Genomic DNA, 18609 nt, shown 5'->3' with positions numbered 1-18609 from the left:
TGACTCTAGCACTAAACGTCAGTAATTTCCTATTTTTACTTTGAAGCCATTTGGATTTTGTGATTTTTGATTTTTATTCAAAACATAGTTTATTTTAACTATATACGTAATATATTTGTCATTATCTAACACCGTCAATTATTTGTGCTCTTGTTCAAAATACATCAATTTTCTACTAATAGTAGTAGTTTGTATATTTCCATTGAGCTTGTCAAGTTTTCCCTTTATGGTTGTTCATGATGACGTAATTACATTTTTATAACATAACATTATAACTTATTTTTAAAAAAACCATTCATTGTAGTATATGTTAACATAGGCGATATACATAATAGTTATCAAAGGTAACAGGAATAAAATTTGAACTAGAAAACAAAAACCAATAACGTAGTACATTGTAATTAAAAACAATTATAATTATTAATTACAGAAAGGATTCAATTAAAATTAGATAAGTGATAAAATAAAATAAAAACTAATTGGTCAATTACAAAATTAATGTACGTGAAAATAAAGTAACAATTTTTTTTTCTAAATTAATTCAGTACTGAAGATATGAAATAAAAAATAAACGTAAAAGAAAAATATATAAAGATATATATTTATTAAACATAAATAAATACATAAATTATAATTATATTTTATATACTTTGAGAAGAAATATATAGTTGTAATTTGACATTTAGTTTTTTTTTAAATTGTATACAGGTAAACCAATCAGTGAAACTAAGAAAATTTTCAAATTTTGAACATAAAAAAATTCCTATATAAATAGATACAAAGACTGTAGTCGTTTAACATGAAACTACTGCAAGAAGATGCAATGACATGATTGTGACATAACAAAATAACTAATTGAAAAAAAATCTCAAAAAAAAAAAAAAATTCACTGCATTAGTTTTTGAAATATGAAAACTGAGGTGATAGACATAAAACAGAGACAAAAAAAAAAAACCAATACAATAGTAAAAAATTACCATCTATAGATACAATAAGCTAAATTCAATAAAAAAGGATTAATTAAAATGAAAAAAAAATATTAAAGAAAATAATGTTGTTTTAAATATGAACATGCAGTACTATTCAAACACAAGTCAATGTGTAAATATTTTAGAATACACCAGCAATGTTCGTAATAAAAATTGAAAGTCGTTTGTAGACTTCTAGAGGATATTGATGTTATTGTTTGATGGCTGCTATATTAACCATCAAAAGCACAAGGCATTTCGTAACTAATGAGTATGCCGCCATCTTGACTTTCTAAAAACAATAAATGTCCGATAAATGCAACAGAATCTAAAATGAAATAGCACCTACCTAAAAAAAACTTCATTTTAATTAAATGTTATCCGAATTTGAAGCGTACACGTAACGAAATAATATTTCCCTTGAATTTTCATTCGTATGACGTCATGTTTTGCCATGACTTTAATTCGCCAAATCCTTCATGAAATTTCGTGGAATTTTATTAAATTTTATATTTATACATTTTCGAAGCTTTAGTGCATTTTGTTTTGTTTTTTTTGGGTTAAATATGCATTAGAATAGAAACAAATGTTTTGCAATTGTTTTGTAATCTCAATTTGCTAAAAATCCAAGTATCCCTGCAAGAATGTGTATCGCGCATGAATAGATTACGAAAGAAGTTTCAGAAAAATGGTTTATCGAAGTGTAAACCAGGAGAAAAGTTCTAATTGACCAATCCAATTCAAGTATTTATAGATATGCAAATGATGTAAGAATTATACATGTATGAACATAAAGCACACATTATCTCTGGTCTAGGTATATTTTGCCAACGCCTCGTCTCGATTAGAATACGTAAGTTCGATGTCGATTTTGTTACCTAGCGTCTATTCCGTTCAGATAAAGTTTGATCATATATATGTTAATCCAAAGTTGTTTTTTAAATGTCCCATAAAATTGTGCTCGAGAAGAAATTGCTATATCGTCAAACCAAGAGAAAATAAACAGATAACTTAATATTCGATAGAGACATTTGTTTCACAAAAGCTGATCTAATTCATGAAAATACGTCTTTGACAAATGTTGTTAAATATTGATTCAACAGAATTAATCCCTTTGACAACATAATGACTCGTCGAAGATAACATCAGCCAGTAAAGAGCACTACTGAGTTTACTGCCATTGTATGGAACTTTTGAACAGTATGAAATCATTATACATTTAACTCTTCCCAATTCTACATACACCATAAAATTGGATGTAGTATTTCGAACTTTTAAAATTCTTTCCCAAAGTTTCAAATGCATCTGTTGAATATTTTTGAAATTTTCAAACCCCTAAAGCTCAGACCTGTATAAAAGAATTGTTTTTATCTAAGAAACAAATAATTTGAGTTGAAAATCTATAGGAACGTTTTTGTTTCTAACAATTCGACGTGAAAAATGTATCTTTTTTTTGCGCTTGGTCAATGAGTCTTTTTTGTATCTAAAAAATAACGTAATATTATAGTGTATATAAATGATTACGTCTAAATAAGACATTTTGAACAATCTGAAGTACTTTAGTCTAGTAATAAAAATTTTATATCTTTTTTACTTTTCTGTTTGTGTTATTTAAATCTACTTATAATTTCCACTGTTCACTATATAACTGAAAATTGCTAAATGATAGCTGCATACCTTCTTCCGTTTTAGATATCCTTGGCATACACAAAATGATTAAACTTACTCAATATATATATATATATCTATTAAGAAACTACCCCTTTACAACGGGGGCACTTGTAGGCAGGGTACCCACAAATGCGTCTAAGAGCATATACAATGAATAATGTACAATTAAATAAAATACACATAGGACAATATCAAAGTTAAAAATTAATTCTCTTTTAAAACAAGTCAACATTCATGTAAAACATAACAACATTATATATTAATATAAAATCTCAACATTTAGAGATCACATCAATTAAGTTGCACACGTAAATCACAGTTAGCTTAATCTTCTAAAATTGAAGATCTGTAAGTGTACATTTCACTCAGCATCTTTTTACTAAAAGTGTCAACATGTTTACAAACATTTGGATCAACCTTATAAAAACATTTACCTAGCAGTATGTTTATTTTTTCGTAGGACGGTAACTCTGTGAAGCAAAAGTCGGTGAAGTTAGTACTTAGGTACTCATTTATATCGGAAAAATACTTACTTTGTATAGGAGAATATTCAGAACATTCGAGAACGAAATGTTCCACGGACTCCTCAGATTTGCCTGAACACATTTGACAAATGGGAGTCTCGGACATATTCATTCTATACAAAACTTGATTTAAGGGTAGACAATTTGTTCGTGCTAACAATTTTAACCTTGTAGACTTAAAATCGAGCAAGTTTGACAAATAAGGCTGTCTACCAGACGCAAGGTTGAATTTGGAGAATGCATTAAAACTGCTTTTATTTCTTATAACTTGAAATTCTCTTTCACGAACAAACCTTCAAAAAATCTGTTTGAAAATATTCAGGTTAACATTTGAGTTGTAAAAATGATCAAGACCAACAGAATTAAACACATTTTTCATATACTGGGCATATCCCCATCCTCGATGTAGCGTTAAGCTCTTTAGCTCGTCAAATATTATTCGACATATAATATCTAGGTCATGAAATCTAGCAAAGTAATACACCCTTTGTCTATCTAGGAAATCATTTATCGGTTCCCAACCCAAATCTACGAACAGAGCCGACTTAGGGATATTCATATTAGTACTAAAAATGAATTTCGCCGATTTATATTGCCAAGTTTCAAGAATATGTTTGCTTGAAGCTGACGACGGCAGCCATACAGCACAACCGTGTGCGATAGAAGGCCGTATTACAGAGTTCCAGAGGACATCTCCGAAGGATATGCGATTGAAAGATCCGTGCTCATTTAGCAACTTTGTCATATAATTGAGCTTGCGCTCGAAGTTATCTTTTAAGTAACAATTTATATGGTAGGCAAAAGTCAATGAACGGGTAAAATAAACACCGAGATATTTGTATTCATTGGCTTCCTCCAGGAGAAGGATACCTAATTGCCACTTCTTATCTTTATCTAAACGCTTGCCTATTATCATAACCTTGGATTTGTTTTGGTTAAATTTTAGATTCCAATTTGAAACAAAATTAGCTGTTATATCAAGCAGACGATGTAGTTCCGCCTCGGACTTCCCGATAAGGACTACATCATCAGCAAATAAAAGGCAATTCACTAGTTGTGAGGAGAGTTCGGCACCAAAATTGTTGGCTCCGAGAATACTTACGAGGTCATTCATTAGAACAGAGAAAAGAGCCGGAGACAAGACACAACCTTGTTTCAAGCCAAATTCTTGATCAAAGAAGTCAGTTTCACAATCACCAAACAAAACTTTGTTTGATACATTACTGTAAAGTGATTTCAGCAGTTTCCAACACTTAACTTGAATGCCAGTTTTCCACAATAAATAGAAAAGGCCATCACGCCAGACTCTATCGAAAGCTTTTGATAGATCTAGAAAAGCCAAAAACGTTTTATATATTTTTTAGCTTTTCGAATGGAACAAATACCTTGTAGAGTAAAAATATGATCCTCTGTTCTTCTAGTTTTTCTAAATGCCCCCTGAACCTCGCCTAAAGTATTATTTTCTTCTAAGTAGGTCATTACAGATTCCTTCAAAATTTTCGAATATACCTTGTACACATTAAACTTTAAAGCAATCCCCCTATAGTTATCAATATCATAGACAGACCCAGTTGGTGTTGTCTTGTCTTCTCTGTTTTTGATACGCAGGAGTTCTCCGCAAATCATCCTGAATCTTAGGCTTTTCCTTTGGGGTTATATCCAAATTCCTGACAAGCTTGGCTACTCCCTTCGTGTTCAAGTGAACTCCATCTCTGTTGTACAGAGACATGTCAATAGCACCACTCAGTAATCTGAAATTGAAATCATTATCTATAAATAAAAAGTTTTTGTCATTAGCAATTTGTTTTATACGTTCGTTGCCTTTCACAATGTTTCCCTGGCTATCATCTAAGCGAGGACACATACCAGAAATTACTACATTTTCACAGACAGACTTTGCTGTGGCCACAAGTATTTTATAGTCTTCGTTAAATGTGTCACTTTCAAAGTTGGAGCTACAAGAATCATTACTACCAACTTGAATAATAATGTTTTTAAGCTCAGTATCTTTAGGAAGCGCCAATAGACGTTCGGTAATATCGTTGGTTTTACATCCACGGACACATATAGGATCCGTATCTAGGATAAATTTGTTCTTGTTTATAGCTCGTATAATTGAGCTACCTATCAGTAAAGTTCCTGTCGATCTTTTTGATTCCTTTGGTTTGAGCGATCTAGATGATTGCGATGAACAAGGTTGGTCGTCGCAGGAGATCTCCACTAGGTCCTCATTGTCACTCACAGGTTCTGTGGTCAGAATACTGTTGAATCGACTCATAACATCCTCGTCAATTGTCTTTTCGGGGACTTTTGAAGCAGTTTATTTGTTTTCTGGATTTACCTTTACGCCGGCTAGCACTCTTAGAAGAAGGCGAAACTCAATAAAAGTGCAATAAGATAAAGAAAATATACAATACGTTATGAGAAAACACAAAAGGCGTAACATTAGTCTATGGGATTTATTTAAAAAACACGTTGCGTCCCTATAATGGTCAAATAACAATACACAATGATATATTAGAAATTAAATTCCTCGTGTGCTAAACAGTACAGTTAAAAAGAAGTGGTTTCTTTTTAATTGAACTTTTCGTCTTATTTTTAAAAACATTGAATTTTGTTGAATTTCATCAAAATTGATCGTGAAAGATCATGCAACGCATTATTATGGTCGTGAGAGACAATGAAAAGAAGACAGACGCAGAACGTTTGCGCTTTGTCAACTCTAACACTAGAGGATATTGGCGCTTCAAACACTTTATTTAATTATTTTATCATAATCTAAATTGAAAGCTTACAATGGTAGCAAACAGATCAAGAACACTGAACAATTGTGATTTTTCCGAACCGTTTACCTTCCCCAAGACCTCTCAATCAAAAATATTTGAAAGACATGGATGTATAACTTCTTGATTATTCGAGACTTTTTGGAATTTTGGATCCTCAATGCTTTTCAACTTTGTACTTGTTTGGCTATATAAATATTTTGATATGAGCGTCACTGATGAGTCTTATGTAGACGAAACGGGCGTCTGGCGTACTAAATTATACTCCTGGTACCTTTGATAACTATTTAAACCACTGGGTCGATGGCACTGCTGGTGGACGTTTCGTTCCCGAGGGTATCACCAGCCCAATAGTCAACACTTCCGTGTTGACATGAATATCAATAATGTGGTCATTTTTATAAATTTCCTGTTTACAAAACTAAGGATTTTCTTATCCCAGGCATAGATTACCTTAGCCGTATTTGGTACAATTTTTTGGAATTTTGGATCCTCAATGCTTTTTAACTTTGTACTTGTTTGGCTTGAGGAATATTTTGATGTGAGCGTCACTGATGAGTCTTGTGAAGACGACACGCGCGTCTGGCGTCTCAATTATAATGCTGGTACCTTTGATAACTATTATGACCATATTTAATTAACAACTAGATCTTTATAACCGGTAAAACACATTTTAAATATAGAAACTGAAGTATATCAATTTGACATAAATTGTAAACAATCAAGAAATACTGTTTAAACTAAAAGGTATAAAGTTAAAGACTATTGAGGACCAAAAATTTAAAAAACGTTGTGCCAAATTCTTTTTATACATTGTGGCTAGAATCGAGAGTTGCCTTGTTGGCATTCATATCACATATTCTTATTTTTTCAGTTTAAGTTAAATTATGCTATACACTTTGTAAAATGATTAAAGAAATTTACTTAAAATCAGATAATTTCGGTGATAAAATAGAATTCGATACAAAGCAGTTGTCTAGAAATCTAATTTACTACTTTATAAATAACATTTTAATATGTGGATATGCAAAATATTTATTCCTACCCTTACGGTATGATTGTCCTTTAAAAAAACCCATAACAAATTGAAAGCAAGCAAAAGAAGCAAACAAGGGACGAAAGATACCAGAGGAACAGTCAAACTCATAAATTGAAAACAAACTATCAGTGCCATGGCTAAAAATGAAAAAGACAAACAGACAATAAGTACACAAAAGACAACAAACAACAACAACATACAACACTAAAGACTGAGCAACACGAATCCAAACAATAACTGGGGACAAATTCATGTGCTCCGTAAGGGTAAGCAGATCCTGCTCCACATGTGGCACCCATCGTGTTGCTCATGTTATTACAAAGCCGGTTAATAGTCTAATTCGGTAGGTCACATTCATGAAAACGGAAGGGGAACGTCGAAAAGAAACTTCAGAACATATCTGGTTTTTTCTTGAAGAATTACATAACATGGAATGAATATATAAGATTTTTACAGATATACAAGAATAAATATTTTCTATATAAACAAAAAGAAATATCGGAACAACTGATGTCTTTATTTTGTCCTTTTGTATTTCAGTCATGATGGTTATCTGAAGAATAAAAGAAATAATGTTAACAGGATTTATATAGGCGTATACATTTATATACACTATAATAAATTCATTTATTTCTTTGTAAAATGTCTCTTTTAATTTTTAGTAGATTTTTTTTTATTATTATTTAAAAATGTTTATAAAAAAATTCATTGATAACGTAAAAATATAAACAAAATATTAAATTTGAACGTTTTAATTCAAATTACAACACTGTTTTTTTTTTGCTATTTTGTCACACAATAAATAGTACTACTGTTCGTTTCGTGTTGACCGATATAAACCTTGTTGCAGTGTATTTTATTTTGTTGTGTGAGAGTTCATTATATCCACATGCACATAATCGGGATACCACCGATCGATCGGGATTAAATCACATGCAAAGAATTTCTCTTGAAGAATGACACTTACGTAACTACAATCCCGTTCCCTTTTCACGAATGTGACCTACCGATTTAGACTATTTACCCCTATTTGTAACATTTTTGCCTATTGTTTTTGTTTGTTTTGTTCACACATCGTTGTCAATATAATGGAATTTGATGCGACTGTCATACAAGTGAGAGGTTTAGCTAGCTTTAAAACCAGGTTCAATCCACCATTTTTTACATTTGAAAATGCCTGTACCAAGTCAGGAATATGACAGTTCTTGTCCATTCGTTTTTGATGCGTTTTGTTATTTGATTTTGCCAAGTGATTATGGACTTTCCGAATTGATTTTCCTCTGAGTTCAGTATTTTTGTGATTTTACTTTTTACCACAATGAAAAATACATGAATTTTAAAGACTCGAGATCAATATTTTTAATAAGACTCTTACATCTTTTGTTTGGGTCAGTTAAGGTTAACTGTTATACTCACGTTTTATTTCATTCAAAGACTGGCGGATTTCTCGCACTATCTCACGGTTTTCCTCCATTTCAGCCGATTCTTTTCTGATTTCAGATTTGCACAATGCGTAACCAATTTTAAAACCAAATAAAACTAGCATAACACAGACGATGTAGTTCAATACCAACCATAGAAAATGTTTTTCCGATAATCTGATATATAGGAATCCACATGACGTTAATATGCACACTAGACACACATGAAATATCTGATCATGATATAATAACTGTTCCAAGGGCTTCGTAGCCCTATATGAAGTAGGTGTGTTCATTATGTCGACCTTGGATGTGTGATTGGAGTGTAATTTGGTTTTAAGAAAAAAATATATTCAATCTGTTATTTGATCTGTCTTATTATGTGTATATTTAAATTGATCAATATTTGAAGGTCTCTGTCAGTGAAGTTTAAATACCGTCAATCAAATACACAATATACTTAGTCTAGTAAACAAAATTTACCTTCTCAAACAAAACAAAACCAAGCACACTACCGAATGTAATGCCACTTTATTTAGCTAATATAAATACCGAGTAAAATAGTAATTTTTTTTTTAGTTTCGTTTTAGTCATAAACGTTAATGTAACGTGGTTCTAGATTTATATATACAGGTAGCTCTGTTGTCGTCATGTATATGGTCAAGTGTGATTACATTCAATTAAATTCTCCCTCGACCTGTTCGTCCGAATTTAAAGTATTTAATTTCTAAATTCAATAGGCTATAAACAAGACAAATACAGATATAGGATTAGTTGCTCGCAGTAACATCTTATTTTCTCTTGCGATACAATATTTTATTTTACTATAATGTACATATTTCTTCGATTGAAACTATATATAAATACATGACATATAACATTGTTCCTCTTTCACATCGTTTCTTTTTCCTCGGCTAATACTTCCAACGCCTGTGCATACAATAAACATAGCAGCAACTGCACATATACCTATGTGACCAACTTCAATTCGACGTAACTGCGAGCACCTTCGATACTTATACATTTTAATGCCAAACTTTATATAGTGCCATTAAACCCCACCCATAAAAACCGCCAAAACTTTCCTCATGCCTCCTGCACCTAACATCAAATTTATAAATAGTACATACTGTTACAAAACCAGTTATACTAGTTCCCATCTATAAATAATAACTACAAATAGTAAACGGGAAAAAACCAATTTCAAACGAAATAAAATACATTTAAATTCTCCCTCGACCTGCTCGTCCGAATTTAAAGTATTTAATCTCTAAATTCAATAGGCTATAAACAAGACAAACACAAATATAGTATTAGTTGCTCGCAGTAACATCGAAACAAAGGAAATGAAACACGTACAGTTCAGAATAAGATGCCAATATAAAAAGTCTTTAAGATATTACTAATTGAAGATAAACCTTTAACCACTAAACTGGACCAATATCAATTTCAAGTCGACAATCGGAACGTCAAATACGACATATTGAACCGGACGCTTCCGCAATAGATGGTAATGCAGACAAATCTTTTGAAAATCTTGAATCGTTGGATAATTTCTCAAACTGTTTTCATTGATTCTGTAAATAGAAGAAAACATTCAAAACTTCATATATACATGTGCATGTATCTTAATCAGATAAACATTAAACTTATTTAGATATATGCATATTTCATATCTATATACATCAACTTCTAATCACATTGTGTGATTCTTTATGTTACACAATGCAACATAGCTCATGAAAGTCTAAACATATATACATCTCATATCTACATACATCAACTTCTAATCACACTGTGTGAACTTTTTGTTACATTCATGAAAATCAAAACATATATATATATATATATCTCATATCTATTTCATCAACAACAAAACAAAAAAAACTCTAAAGCTATGTCGGAAGCGCCGACTTTGTACAAATTTTTTTTTTATTATCTTTGTCACATTTTGAATATCGGTGTAAATTAAACAAGTTTTCCACTCAATAGATTATGTACCATGTGTACGGATCGTAAAATATTACTGCTTACCGTTTTAAAATCTCTCCAAGTTGAACTCTTGGTTCTGTCCGATTTATCTCGCATAAAACGGGCTACTTTTTATACCTACACCTGCATATTTTTTGACATCCGGGAAACAATTCTTTCAGATATTAGGTCTCCAATATGGTACTAAAACTCTGATAGTTTTATAGTAAATGCGACCTGCTGATCAAATAAAAGCAAAACTGTGGTATTTTTATGACAAAACTTATAAAATTGATGATGATTACAAGTCTCATCTATGCTTCAAATCAAATGTATATGTCGTGTACAAGTTCCCATTTTGTACAGGTTATAACATGTACAAAAATATTGTACATGTTATAACTTGTAAAATGCAAAAATACAAGTTATAACATGTACAAAACTACCTCATACATGTTATAACCTGTACAAAATATTGCTTAAAAATGGTTTTAACTTGTACAAAATTTAAGGTTAATCTTAATGAAGTAAAATATACATTTAAATTCACCAATGCATAAAGAACAACAATAAATAGGCCAGAACGTGTCTTTTTTTTTTAGAGGACAATGATCACAAAGTTTCAGAAATATATGTTTCATGACTTATGTTGGCAAAATGTGTTTTCATGTAATTGTATTTTATGTAGTCCATCATGGATTAAATAAATGACACTATTTACTAAAAGCTTGCATTTCCTCAATGACAATTACATTAAATACTAGTAACTAAATTCTTCCAAAAATAAAAATTTTGGGTAATACTCCTCCCTCTCGTTTTAAAGCATGCAAAGACTAAAACAATGTCTTATGCTTACTCTGTAAAAGCAAAAAGAGCTGAAATAGTTTTCATTGGACCACGCTTCATTATCAATATCTTTGGATCTACTCTTCAACATTTTTGGCCTTCAGCTAACTTATGTAAATTTATAATTATTTTTTTTTATATAAACTATAAGATCATTGCATGAGGCGGATGTCATTTTGATGTTTAAAATATATATCCTCTACTTTGAAGGCATGTATTTGTGTCCTTTGGATGTCGTCTGTTCCATGGTCTGGTTGTTGTCTTTTAGACACATACCCCATTTCCATTCCCAATTTTATTTGTATACACATCTGTCCTGGCTATCCTCTTATGTCTTTTAGTGTGAACTAGAATGAAAGTATTTTACTATTGCCCTCAAAGTGGACACTCACAATTATAATTCATCAAATAAAGATATGTCCATAGATAGTCATAAGAGGATCATAAGACATGTCCTAAAATATATCTTATGACAAGTCTTAGGAAAGCTTCGTAATACCGACCCCTGGACATAAACTGTATCAAAAAAGGACAAAACACACTAACATGAAGGAATAATAAAAACGTTATGAAAATATTATTGAGGTCAATAACATCTGTTGCGATAATAGAAACATATCCTTATTTTTCGATCTTGTACAAGTTAAAACCATTTTTAAGCAATATTTTGTACAGGTTATAACATGTACGAGGTACTTTTGTACATGTTATAACTTGTATTTTTGCATTATACAAGTTATAACATGTACAATATTTTTGTACATGTTATAACCTGTACAAAATCGCAACTTGTACACGACATATACATATATTGAATTATGTGCAAAAGTTAATGCCTTCATATTTAACCTTTTGTTTTCTATATATTAATTTAACTATACAACATCCCATGGTGCACTTTGCAACCAATCACATCGCTCCCAGCGACAACATCCCATGGTGCACTGTGCAACCAATCACATCGCTCCCAGCGAAAACATCCCATGGTGCACTGTGCAACCAATCACATCGCTCCCAGCGACCTAACGAGTAATGTCCATAAAAAACTCAACTGTTACTCAATTCAACCTGAGTGAATTATTGTCGCACTGCGCGACCAAAAACATCGCTCCCAGCCATCTAATAAAATAATGTTCATACAGAACATTTCAAACTCATCTGTAACTCATATCACTCTGTGTGACAAATTCATTTCGCTGCGAGAAGATTAATACATTTCATATGAAATAAATATTAACTAAAATCAACTAACAGTACCAACACGTGACTGTTAAAATGCTGTTTTGAAAAAATTGAAAAAATGAACATTTCATCTATCAACTTTTAAATAAAAGTTGCATGCTTAAAAGCTGATTTGTTATCAGATTAATGAACCCAACATGGTTCACGTGGTTCAGTAATGAATGGAATTATATAACCAAATTATGTAATATTTAAAATAAAATTATAAACCTGTTTTTAAAAGAAAACATAATATTTGATATTCGCTTTTAAATTAATAACATGATCTTTAGACATGATTCTAGAATTGTAAATAAAGTCAACATTACACTCAACTCCGTTCATGTGCTTCCACATGTTCCATATAAACATTGTTCCTCTTTCGCATCGTTTCTTTTTCCTCGGCTAATACTTCCAACGCCTGTACGTAAATAAACATAGCAGCAACTGCACATATACCTATGTGACCAACTTCAATTCGACGTAACTGCGAGAACCTTCGATACTAATACATTTAAATGCCAAACTGTATATAGTACCATTAAACCCCACCCATAAAACCGCCAAAACTTTCCTCATGCCTCCTGCACCTAACATCAAATTTATAAATAGTACATACTGTTACAAAACCAGTTATACTAGTTCCCATCTATAAATATGGTAAACGGGAAAAAACCTATTTCAAACGAAATAAAATACACGAGACAGGACATCAACTTTCTGGTAAGATTTTAAAATACCCTGACCAAACCCCTCCATTAAACAAAGAGGTCACCACACACTGGGAAAAAAATGTGTGAACAGAGACATATTGATGAAGACACAATGAAATATCTAAAGCATGAACAATCAAATCTGGGGCTTTTCTATCATCTGCCCAAAAATACACAAAGTAAATAATCCAGTAAACCAATTGTTTCTGCCATTGACCACCCTACAAAGAAAATGTCAGAATTCATTGACTGTCATTCAAAAACAGGTGTAGAAAATTTACCATCGTCAGAGGATTCCTCTCCCACCTTATAATCATTAACTAAAATTGAGAATGGAAATGGGGAATGTGCCAAAGAGACAATAACCCGACCATAGAAAAAACAACAGCAGAAGGTCACCAACAGGTCTTCAATGTAGCGAGAAATTCCCGCACCCGGAGGCGTCCTTCAACTGGCCCCTAAACAAATATATACTAGTTCAGTGATAATGAACGCCATACTAATTTCCAAATTGTACACAAGAAACTAAAATTAAAATAATACAAGACTTACAAAGGCCAGAGCCTCCTGACTTGGGACAGGCGCAAAAATGCGGCGGAGTTAAACATGTTTGTGAGATCTCAACCCTCCCCCTATACCTCTAGCCAATGTAGAAAAGTAAACGCATAACAATACGCACATTAAAATTCAGTTCAAGAGAAGTCCGAGTCTGATGTCAGAAGATGTAACCAAAGAAAATAAACAAAATGACAATAATACATAAATAACAACAGACTACTAGCAGTTAACTGACATGCCAGCTCCAGACTTCAATTAAACTGACTGAAAGATTATGATTTCATCATATGAACATCAGGCACAATCCTTCCCGTTAGGGGTTTAGTATCATACCATCATAACATATATAAGAAGAACATAACCCGTGTCATGCCAACAACTGGTTTTTGAATAAATGTGTTTAGTTCCGATGCAAAGACACTATAAGTGAATCAATATTAACGCCAAAATATGCAATCTTTAATGACCTGACAACAGTCTCGTAACTATATCCCTTCTATAGGTTGCACTTTGTAAATACAGCTGTTTCTCAAAACACGCCTCTTTTGGGGAGTAATTGAATATTCATAGAAAATTCATTTTGTTTACATACTGGTTCCCAGTTATGCTCTCTGTGTTCCATATCGCAGAGACAGAACTTGGGAATGTTACCAGTAAATAAACACGTGCATATTGTTTACATTGAAATCTGTGGTAACCTTTCATTCGAGGTAGGGGTAGTTAAGAAAATTAGTGTAAGTTTAAACTCTGAGAAGTTCAGGGCATATAAACGTTGAAAATATGCCGCACAGCCCTATATTTTGACCTTTGAAAAAAATTGTGGTGCATATGAACTTTCAATTCTAGGATAAGATTTTTTTCAAAACTTCATAGTAAAAGTGGTACAGTTTTAGCCGTACAAGGAGTTCCTATGGGAAATTGCATTGTCAATATTTACAGAAATGCAACCTTAATAAGTCTATTCAAAGGTTTTGTTAGTTTTTGAGGTGAATACTGACACCTTTGTGCTTTATAAAGAATATTTCCATAAAAAATTGGATTTTAAATACCTGAACGTATAAGAATTCTGCATGTTGAGCTATATTTACGAATGATGTCCTTATACCGATGATAAAATTTGGTAAATGTTTTGACTAGTTTGTGATATCGAAAACCCTGGTGTAATAATTTTTCAGTAATACATAAATTTCTCTCGTTAAAATCTAAAACATTGTTACATACACGAGCGAATCGTACAAGTTGAGATATATAAACACCGTAAGATGGTGTCAAGGGAACGTCACCATCTAAAAATGGATAATTAACGATAGGAAATGAAAAATCATCTCTTTTATCATAAATTTTAGTATTCAGCTTTCCGTTAGTGGTATAGATATCAAGATCGAGGAAAGGGCAGTGGTCATTGTTAGTATTAGCTTTATTTAAAGTAAGTTCAACAGGATAAATTTCTTTAATATACATACTGAAGTCGTCATTATTGAGAGCCAAAATATCATCCAAATATCTAAAAGTATTATTAAATTTGTTTATAAGATGTTGTTTCGATGGGTCTTTGCTTATTTTGTCATAAATTGTAACTCATAGCAATACAAAAACAGGTCCGCAATAAGTGGTGCACAGTTAGTCCCCATTGGAATTCCGATAATCTGACGATATACGGAATCCCCAAAGCGAACAAAAATGTTATCTAGTAAAAATTCAAGGGCATATATAGTATCAAAGCATGTCCAATTGACATAGTTTTTTTGTTTATTGCTACTAAAAAATGACCTAAAAGAGTTTGAACATATATATTCACATTCTGACTTTTTAAATGCCCATTTAATTAGGTGTGTGAATTTTTCCTAATGAGAATGTGAGGCAATGTGGTATACAGGGTAGAAAAATCAAAACTGTGAACAGATTTAAAATCACCAATATACGCATGCAATTTATCAAGTACTTCCAACGAGTTCTTGACACTCCAAAAGTAATTAATTCCACTATTTTCGAAGGCCTTATTTGAACAATTTATTATCAGGTTTTTAATTGTACCAAGTGTGCTGGTAAGAAGAATAGACAATTTAGAAGTGGAACAGTGGCTTAAAGACGAAATAAATTTATATTTGTAAGGTGTTTTGTGTAGCTTCGGAAGCCAGTACATAGTTGGGACTTTCTTTTTTCAGAACCTCAATGTAAAATTTACGTCAAACAATAATAATATTATTAGCAGCTTTATCGGCCGGGACAAAGAAAAAAGGGAAAAAGGCTTAACTCATCAGATGGACACAAATGCAAGTGGACGTGGCCGGGTACTTGTTCATCCCGAAAACGAAAAGACGCTATGAACAGATCTGAGAGTACTCGCAGTTATCTACCAGCTAGTTCAAAGCCACTAACAACTAATAAAAAAAAGTCATGCATCTAAAACTAAACTATCAATCCGTACACATCCAACATCCAATGAATTTAGTGTAAAGAAGTCATAAATAGTCAGAGAAAAACATGACCTTGTGCAATACCAAGTTTTTCATTGTATTTGGCTCTGCTTGTAAAGCGTTAGCTAAAAGTTTATGTTTGTTACAGATGTCGTTTTCTGAAAATGGAGTCAGTTGGAATGTTGGTGAATTGGTGATTTCTTTTTTCAGAACCTCAATGTAAAATTTACGTCAAACAATAATAATATTATTAGCAGCTTTATCGGCCGTGACAAAAACAAATTTCTTGGCTAGTTCTTTTAGTGTATGTTTGATACGAGAAATAGGTTTTTTGTGGTTATTTTTAATAGTAAAATGTTCTTTAAAATGTTGAATACGTATATCAACTATCCTCATTACTGAATTAAAAAAAGAGTCCAAAGATTTTTTGTCAGCTTTTTCCCGTTGTATCCATTTCATACAGTAAGTATGGAGTGAGTCGTGGATGATATTACGACACTCATTCCAATTAATAATTGACGGGGGACGATATTTAGGTCCTTTACTGAGGAATGATTTTAACTCTCGGTCTTGAACGATGTTAAGATCTCCTGTTATAACATGGGAAATGGGTCCATAAATATATTATAGCTTTCTATACATACAGCTTTCTATAAAAAAAGAAGATGTGGTATGATTGCCAATGAGACAACTGTCCACAAGAGACCAAAATGACACAGACATTAACAACTATAGGTCATCGTACGGCCTTCAACAATAAGCAAAGCCCATACCGCATAGTCAGCTATAAAAGGCCCCGATATGACAATGTAAAACAATTCAAACGAGAAAACTTACGGCCTTATTTATATAAAAAAAATGAACGAAAAACAAATATGTAACACATAAACAAACGACAACCACTGAATAACAGGCTCCTGACTTGGGACAGGCACATACATAAAAAATGTGGCGGTTTTAAACATGTTAGTGGGATCCCAACCCTCCCCCTAACCTGGGACAGTGGTATAACAGTACAACATAAGAACGAACTATAAAAATCAGTTGAAAAAGGCTTAACTCATCAGATGGACACAAATACAAGTGGACGTGGCCGGGTACTTGTTCATCCCGAAAACGAAAAGACACTATGAACAGATCTGAGAGTACTCGCAGTTATATAAATTTTACGGACGCCATCACGAGTTGGTTGATCGTTATGGAATAACCGTATCACAAATGATATCGGATATGTTCCTTACGTCGTAACTACAATCCCCTTCCCTTTCCTGAATGTGACCTACCGAATAGACTATTTACCGGATTTGTTATCACATAAGCAACACGACGGGTGCCGCATGTGGAGCAGGATCTGCTTACCCTTCCGGAGCACCTGAGATCACCCCTAGTTTTTTGGTGGGGTTCGTGTTGTTTATTCTTTAGTTTTCTATGTTGTGTCGTGTGTGCTGTTGTTTGTCTTTTTCATTTTTAGCCATGGCGTTGTCAGTTTGTTTTAGATTTATGAGTTTTACTGTCCCTTTGGTATCTTTCGTCCCTCTTTTATCTACCAGCTAGTTCAAAGCCACTAACAACTAATTAAATAAAAGTCATGCATCTAAAACTAAACTATCAACCCGTACACATCCAATATCCAATGAATTTAGTATAAGACGTCATAAACAGTCAGAGAAAAACATGACCTTGTGCAATGCCAAGTTAGAGGTATCGACAGATTGTAGATCCATGAATATGTATACGTATATCATCATGATCATACTAGTAATATTTAGTTTGCTTTTAATTTACTGATAACAAAATCAATATTTATACCAATAAAAACAATATTCAATGATCTTATTACAGTGTTGAATTGGTAACCTTTTAGAATAAGTTATTTAAAGGAGCAATAAGTTTACAAGGATCATTTCAAAATTTCCGGGCACGGTTAACAACATTTCCGTAAAAATGAGGATGTGCTATCCCGTTTGAAATAAGTTTTCTACAGGTACAACCAAACTTCAAAACCAAATCTTTATATCTATGGAAAAATTTAGTAAAGGTTTTAAGTAATTTATGGTAACGTACAATGTACCCCTGGTTTAATAATTTACCAGTAATACATAGATTGCGTTAGTTAAGATCAAAAACGTCACAACAGATACGGGCATAGCGAACGAGTTGTGAAATATAAACACCGTAAGATGGTGCCAAAGGAACAGTCCAGTTTCAAACTTTGGCATTAAAATGCAATTACTTCACATTCAATGGTGAATACTTCTTCCGGGTTAATGGAACATTAATGGGAACAAAGATGACCTCATCCTATGCCAATATTTTTATAGGCAAATTAGAACAGCAAATTAGCAATGCTTCCCTTTATCAACCCCTCTCTCTTTTTGGGTTTCCGTAATCAGCTTCTGTTTACTCTGCCTGGTGATTAGCCATACAAAACCTACTACCTCTAGTATGCAGTTTTGTTGTATAGGTTTTCATTCCCA

General features: G+C 32.4%; 1 long non-coding RNA gene across 1 annotated transcript; it reads right to left on the bottom strand.

Annotated features, from left to right (window-relative positions):
• Positions 1-7419: 7419 nt before the first annotated feature.
• LOC139503371 (uncharacterized) lies at positions 7420-8775 on the bottom strand. The gene is made up of 2 exons (XR_011659088.1): positions 8402-8775; positions 7420-7538 (listed from the first exon to the last, which is right to left on the bottom strand). It is a non-coding gene; the product is annotated as an uncharacterized lncRNA (long non-coding RNA).
• Positions 8776-18609: the final 9834 nt, after the last annotated feature.

The sequence above is a fragment of the Mytilus edulis genome, chromosome 14, assembly GCF_963676685.1.
Source record: "Mytilus edulis chromosome 14, xbMytEdul2.2, whole genome shotgun sequence".
NCBI lineage: Eukaryota > Metazoa > Mollusca > Bivalvia > Mytilida > Mytilidae > Mytilus > Mytilus edulis.
This window is presented reverse-complemented; position numbering and strand designations above follow the sequence as displayed.